This window comes from Callithrix jacchus, chromosome 2 (assembly GCF_049354715.1).
Source record: "Callithrix jacchus isolate 240 chromosome 2, calJac240_pri, whole genome shotgun sequence".
Lineage (NCBI taxonomy): Eukaryota > Metazoa > Chordata > Mammalia > Primates > Cebidae > Callithrix > Callithrix jacchus.
Window position 1 is genome coordinate 162,177,691 of NC_133503.1, and position 7,847 is coordinate 162,185,537.

The 7,847-nt window shown below is 40.8% G+C and overlaps 1 pseudogene; it reads right to left on the reverse strand.

Moving 5' to 3' along the window:
* Window positions 1–446: 446 nt before the first annotated feature.
* Window positions 447–1,511, reverse strand: LOC100400482 (large ribosomal subunit protein P1 pseudogene; annotated as a pseudogene).
* Window positions 1,512–7,847: the final 6,336 nt, after the last annotated feature.

Genomic DNA, 7,847 nt, shown 5'->3' on the forward strand with positions numbered 1-7,847 from the left:
CCTCTTTCAGAAGGGCAGGGCTGGTACTGCAAGCTTACTGCATGGTAAGGGCAACAGAGCTCATGTAGGCTGGAGGTGGCTCCCAAGAGGGAGGGGAACCAGCTGGGCCACAACTTCCTGGTTTCTTCTTCCAACCCTTAAATTAGGTAAATCAGTCTTTCCTCTTGGAGGAGGAGGGAGTAAGTGGGTATGGAAAAGCCAGGAGTATTGACAATGATGTTCTCCATGTGCCACCCCCTTCAACAAGGTCCATGCCATTTTCATATTACTTTTCTGGATTTCACAAGAATGGATTAAAAAAAAGATATAGGCATAGTTGGATTATAACACATATCAGTTAAAATTCCATGTTCATAATCTCCCAGTGTCCATATGGGTTATGATATAACATTACAAAGTGTGTGTGTGTGTGTGTGTGTGTGTGTGTGTGTGTTTTAAGAGTCTGGCTATTTATTGAACATGTTAAAAAAGAGGTTCAGTCTAAAAAGACCAAAGCCCATGCATCATCAGACTCCTCGGATTCTTCTTTCTTTGGTTCTACTTCCTTCTCTTCAGCTTGGGCTGCAGTGGTAGAGGGAGCAGGACTTCCTGTTGGTGCAGCACCAGGTGCTAGAGCAGGTCCACCGGCCTCTCCATTGTCCAGGGCCTCTGCAAACAAACCAGGCCAGAAAGGTTCAACATTTACACCAGCTACTTTAATGGTGGCATTCATCTTATCTTCCATGATGGTCACCTCATCATGCAGAATAGGGGCTGAGTAGATGCAGGTGAGCTCAGAGATGGAGCCCATGGTGCAGGAGAGTTGGTGCTGCTGGGAGTCTCTTGGCCTTTGCCCCTAGAGAACAGACAGTGCATCCGTGGCAGCCATTGTCAGAAAGAACTGTCCACTTTCCTTGCTTCTTTCCAACACTAGCTTCAGATTAAAAGTCCCACTTAGATGCATCTGACTGGCTGAACCCAGGTCATATGCTTTCTTTATCACTGTTTGGTGATCTGGGAAAGTGATTATCTGTTGCTCCCATCTTCTTATTGTGGAAGGACGACATCAAGAAATGTTCACAGGGAATTCTCTGAATGTAGAAAAGAGATCCACATACTAAGAAGTCAAGAGAAAAAAAAGCAAAGGCGCACTACAACTATTTGTCACTTTAGTACAAGTAGCCACATGTTTGCACAGACTAAAACAGGTCATGCCAGCCAGGTGCAGTGGCTCAGCCCGTAATACTAGCACTCTGGGAGGCCAAAGGGGGCAGATCATTTGAGGTCTCTACAAAAAAAAAAAAAAAATTAGCTGGGTGTAATGGCAGGTGCTTGTAATCCCAGCTATTCAGGAGGCTGAGGCAAGAGAATGTCTTCAACCCAAGAGGCAGAGGTTGCAGTGAGCTGAGATCGTGCTGCACTCCAGCCTGGCCGACAGAGCAAGACTCCCTCTGAAACAAAAAAAACAAAAACAAAGAAAAACAGGTCATGCCTAAACCCACAATTTTGTATTCTGTAGCACTTATGTTCAGCAGAGAGATGAAACACAAAGTTCTACTTTTAAAGAATTAAAGTCCACAAAACTAAAAGTTAATACAGCAATAAATGTTTTTCTTCATTTAAACTAGGAGAACCAAGAAACAAACATCTAAATCAAGAAATATTAAAGTTTTCATATTTACTATACATACGTTTTACTACTTTTTTTTTTTTTTGAGACAGTCTTGCTCTCTCACCCAGCCTGAAGTACAGAGGCGCAATCTCAGCTCACTGTAACCTCCGCCTCCCAAGGGACTACAGGCATGCACCACCACGTCCGGCTAATTTTTGTATTTTTAGCAGAGATGGGGTTTCACCATGTTGGTCAGACTGGTCTTGAACTCCAGACCTCAAATGATCTACCCGCCTCGGCCTCCCAAACTGCTGGGATTATAGGTGTGAGCCACCATGCCTGGCCATTACTACCTTTTTAAACTATAAGTATTCAATATGTGGGTGCAATGATTTAGAATCCTTTTCTCAGCTCAGAAACTGAGCCTCAAGCCAATATTCAAAATGGCAACCAAACTTTCCATTTTTTCCCCCACTTTTTCTTTAGTATTCAGCTTTGGTAACAGTGTCGACAGTTCTTGGCATGTTGCCCCTTAGTTACCATTTATCTTAATATTTGCTACAGATTGTGACTCTCATTTTGAGAGCAAGGTTAGGTTGGGATATAAAAACTTAGTATTTTTAAATGATTTTTGCATAGTAGCATTTAGTTTGCTAGTTGGAAACCGCCAGTTAGAACCCCTGCACTTTGTCCCATATACAGGAACATGTTATTAATCTTAGAACATACCTGCATGTGTCAATAATATTTTTAAAAAGTACTTTTATTTTTTAATTATTATTTTATTTTTTATTGCGTTTTACGTTTTGGGGTACCTGTGCAGAACATGTAAGATAGTTGCATAGGTACACACATGGCAGTGTGTTTTGCTGCCTTCCGCCCCCTCACCCACATTTGGCATTTCTCCCCATGCTATCCCTCCCCAGTTCCCACCCCCTGCTGGCCCTCCCCTATTCCCCCCAATAGACCCCAGTGTGTAGTACTCCCTTCCCTGTGTCTATGTGTTCTCATTGTTCATCACCCGCCTATGAGTGAGAATATGCAGTGTTTCATTTTCTGTTCTTGTGTCAGTTTGCTGAGAATGATGTTCTCCAGATTCATCCATGTCCCTACAAATGACACGAACTCATCTTTTTTTATTGCTGCATAATATTCCATGGTATATATGTGCCACATTTTCCCAGACCAGTCTATCATCGATGGGCATTTGGGTTGGTTCCAGGTCTTTGCTATTGTAAACAGTGCTGCAATGAACATTCATGTGCATGTGTCCTTATAGTAGAATGATGTATAGTCCTTTGGATATATACCCAGTAATGGGATTGCTGGGTCAAATGGAATTTCTATTTCTAGGTCCTTGAGGAATTGCCACACTGTCTTCCACAATGGTTGAACTAATTTACACTCCCACCAACAGTGTAAAAGTGTTCCTATTTCTCCACATCCTCTCCAGCATCTGTTGTCTCCAGATTTTTTAATGATCACCATTCTAACTGGCATGAGATGGTATCTCAATGTGGTTTTGATTTGCATCTCTCTAATGACCAGTGATGATGAGTATTTTTTCATATGTTTGTTGGCCTCATGTATGTCTTCTTTTGTAAAGTGTCTGTTCATATCCTTTGCCCATTTTTGGATGGGTTTGTGTGTTTTTTTCTTGTAAATCTGTTTGAGTTCTTTGTAAATTCTGGATATCAGCCCTTTGTCAGATGGGTAAACTGCAAACATTTTTTCCCATTCTGTTGATTGCCGATTCACTCTAGTGACTGTTTCTTTTGCCGTGCAGAAGCTGTGGAGTTTCATTAGGTCCCATTTGTGTATTTTGGCTTTTGTTGCCAATGCTTTTGGTGTTTTGGTCATGAAGTCCTTGCCTACTCCTATGTCCTGAATGGTTTTGCCTAGATTTTCTTCTAGGGTTTTTATGGTGCCAGGTCTTATGTTTAAGTCTTTAATCCATCTGGAGTTAATTTTAGTGTAAGGTGTCAGGAAGGGGTCCAGTTTCTACTTTCTGCACATGGCTAGCCAGTTTTCCCAACACCATTTATTAAACAGGGAATCCTTTCCCCATTGCTTGTTTTTGTCAGGTTTATCAATGATTGTATGGTTGTAGATATGTTGTGTTGCCTCCGATGCCTCCGTTTTGTTCCATTGGTCTATATCTCTGTTTTGGTACCAGTACCATGCTGTTTTGATTACTGTAGCCTTGTAGTATAGTTTGAAGTCCAGTAGTGTGATGCCTCCCACTGTGTTCTTTTTGCTTAGGACTGACTTGGCTATGCGGGCTCTCTTTTGGTACCATATGAAGTTCAAGGTGCTTTTTTCCAGTTCTGTGAAGAAAGTCAATGGTAGCTTGATGGGGATAGCATTGATTCTGTAAATTACTTTGGGCAGTATAACCATTTTCATGATATTGATTCTTCATAACCATGAACATGGAATGTTTCTCCCATCTGTTTGTGTCCTCTCTTATTCCGTTGAGCAGTGGTTTGTAGTTTTCCTTGAAGAGGTCCCTTATGTTCATTGTAAGTTGTAATCCTAGGTATTTTATTCTCTTTGTAGCAATTGTGAATGGCAGTTCGTTCTTGATTTGGCTCTCTTTAAGTCTGTTATTGGTATATAGGAATGCTTGTAATTTTTGCAGATTGATTTTATATCCTGAGACTTTGCTGAAGTTGCTTATCAGTTTCAGGAGTTTTTGGGCTGAGACAATGGGGTCTTCAAGATATACTATCATGTCTCTGCAAATAGAGACAATTTGGCTTCCTCCTTTCCTATTTGAATACCCTTTATTTCTTTTTCTTGCCTGATTGCTCTGGCTAGAACTTCCAGTACTATATTGAATAGAAGTGGTGAGAGAGGGCATCCTTGTCTAGTGCTGGATTTCAAAGGTAATGCTTCCAGTTTTTGCCCATTCAGTATGATATTGGCTGTTGGTTTGTCATAAGTAGCTTTTATTATTTTGAGATACGTTCCATCGATACAGAGTTTGTTGAGGGTTTTTAGCATAAAGGGCTGTTGAATTTTGTCAAAGGCCTTCTCTGCGTCAATTGAGATAATCATGTGGTTTTTGTTTTTGGTTCTGTTTATGTGGTGAATTACATTTATAGACTTGTGTATGTTGAACCAGCCTTGCATCCCCGGGATGAATCCTACTTGATCATGATGGATAAGCTTTTTGATGTGCTGTTGCAATCGGCTTGCCAATATTTTATTGAAGGTTTTTGCATCTATGTTCATCATGGATATTGGCCTGAAGTTTTCTTTTCTTGTTGGGTCTCTGCCGGGTTTTGGTATCAGAATGATGTTGGTCTCGTAAAATGATTTGGGAAGGATTCCCTCTTTTTGGATTGTTTGAAATAGTTTTAGAAGGAATGGTACCAGCTCCTCTTTGTGTGTCTGGTAGAATTTGGCTGTGAACCCGTCTGGACCTGGGCTTTTTTTGTGTGGTAGGCTCTTAATTGCTGCCTCGACTTCAGACCTTGTTATTGGTCTGTTCATAGCTTCGGGTTTCTCCTGGTTTAGGCTTGGTAGGACACAGGTGTCCAGGATTTATCCATTTCTTCCAGGTTTACTAGTTTATGTGCATAGAGTTGTTTGTAATATTCTCTGATGATGGTTTGAATTTCTGTGGAATCTGTGGTGATTTCCCCTTTATCGTTTTTTATTGCATCTATTTGGTTGTGCTCTCTTTTCTTTTTTATCAGTCTGGCTAGTGGTCTATTTTGTTGATCTTTTCAGAAAAACAGCTCTTGGATTTATTGATTTTTTGAAGGGTTTTTCGTGTCTCTATCTCCTTCAGTTCTGCTCTGATTTTAGGTATTTCTTGTCTTCTGCTAGATTTTGGGTTTTTTTGATCTTGCTTCTCTAGCTCTTTCAATTTTGATGATAGGTTGTCAATTTTGGATCTCTCCACCCTTCTCATATGGGCACTTATTGCGATATAGTTTCCTCTGATGCTGCTTTAAATGTGTCCCAGAGATTCTGGGATGTTGTGTCTTCACTCTCGTTGGTTTTGAAGAACTTCTTTATTTCTGCCTTCATTTCATTGTTTATCCAATCAACATTCAATAGCCAGTTGTTCAGTTTCCATGAAGCTGTGCAGTTCTGAGTTAGTTTCTGAATTCTGAGTTCTAACTTGATTGCACTATGGTCTGAGAGGCTGTTTGTTATGATTTCAGTTGTTTTGCATTTGCTGAGGAGTGCTTTACTTCCAATTATGTGGTCAGTTTTAGAGTAGGTGTGATGTGGTGCTGAGAAGAATGTATATTCTGTGGATTTGGGGTAGAGAGTTCTGTAAATGTCTATCAGGTTTGCTTGTTCCAAGTCTGAGTTCAAGCCCTGGGTATGCTTGTTAATTTTCTGTCTGGTTGATCTGTCTAATATTGACAGTGGAGTGTTAAAGTCTCCCACTATTATTGTGTGGTAGTCTAAGTCTCTTTGTAAGTCATTGAGAACTTGCCTTATATATCTGGGTGCTCCTGTATTGGGTCCCTATATATTTAGGATCATTAGCTCTTCTTGTTGTATCGATCCTTTTGATCTTTGTTGCTTTAAAGTCTATTTTATCGGAGATGAGAATTGCAACTGCTGCTTGTTTTTGCTCTCCATTTGCTTGGTAAATCTTCCTCCATCCCTTTATTTTGAGCCTTTGTGTATCCTTGCATGTGAGATGGGTTTCCTGGATACAGCACACTGATGGGTTTTGGCTCTTTATCCAATTCGCCAGTCTGTGTCTTTTGATTGGTGCATTTAGCCCATTTACATTTAGGATTAATATTATGTGTGAATTTGATACTGCCATTTTGATGCTAGCTGGTTGTTTTGCCCATTAGTTGATGCAGAATCTTCATTTTGTTGATGCTCTTTAGCATTTGGTATGTTTTTGGAATGGCTGGTACTGGTTGTTCCTTTCTATGTGTAGTGCCTCTTTCAGGAGCTCTTGTAAAGCAGGCCTGGTGGTGACAAAATCTCTGAGTACTTGCTTGTTCACAAAGGATTTTATTTTTCCTTCACTTATGAAGCTTAGTTTGGCTGGATATGAAATTCTGGGTTGAAAGTTCTTTTCTTTAAGGATGTTGAATATTGGCCCCACTCTCTTCTGGCTTGTAGAGTTTCTGCCGAAAGATCTGCTGTGAGTCTGATGGGTTTCCCTTTGTGGGTAACCCGACCTTTCTCTCTGGCTGCCCTTAGCATTTTCTCCTTCATTTCAACCTTGGTGAATCTGAGGATTATGTGCCTTGGGGTTGCTCTTCTTGTGGAGTATCTTTGTGGTGTTCTCTGTATTTCCTGGACTTGGATATTGGCTTGTCTTACTAGGTTGGGGAAATTTTCCTGGATAATATCCTGAAGAGTATTTTCCAGCTTGGATTCATTCTCTTCATCACATTCAGAAACATATATTAGGTCTCTTCACATAGTCCCACTTTTCTTGGAGACTTTGTTCATTCCTTTTTGCCCTTTTTTCTCTAATCTTGGCTTCTTGTTTTATTTCATTGAGTTGGTCTTCGACTTCTGATATTCTTTCTTCTGCTTGGTCAATTCAGCTGTTGAAACTTGTGCATGCTTTGTGAAGTTCTCATGCTGTGTTTTTCAGCTCCTTCAATTTATTCATATTCATCTCTAAGTTGTTCATTCTTGTTATAATTTCCTCAAATCTATTTTCAAATCTTTTTTCAAGGTTCTTAGTTTCTTTGCATTGATTTAGAACATGTTCTTTTAGCTCACAGAAGTTTCTCATTGCCCACCTTCTGAGGTCTGATTCCGTCATTTCATCACACTCATTTTCCGTCCAGCTTTGTTCCCTTGCTGGTGAGGAGTTTTGGTCCTTTGTAGGAGGTGAGGTGTTCTGGTTTCGGGTGTTTTCCTCCTTTTGCGTGGGTTTCCTCCCATCTTTGTGGATTTATCCACCTGTCATCTGAGTAGTTGCTGATTTTTCGATTGGGTCTCTGAGTGGAGGCCCAGATTGTTGATGATGAAGTATTTCTGTTTCTTCTTACAGAAGACTGTTAGTTTTCTTTCTAACAGTCTAGCCCCTCTGCTGTAAGACTGCTGAGGTCCACTCCAGGCCCTGCTTGCCTGAGGTACACCTGTAGCAGCTGCAGAAGAGTGAGGGATGCTACCAGTTTCTTCTTCTGCTATCTGTGTCCCACAATGATGCCCGCCAAATGTCAGTCTGATCAGTCCTTTTTGAGGTGACTCTTTGGGTATATGGGGGTCAGGGAGCTGCTTGAGGAGGCGGTCTGTACTTTATAGGAGC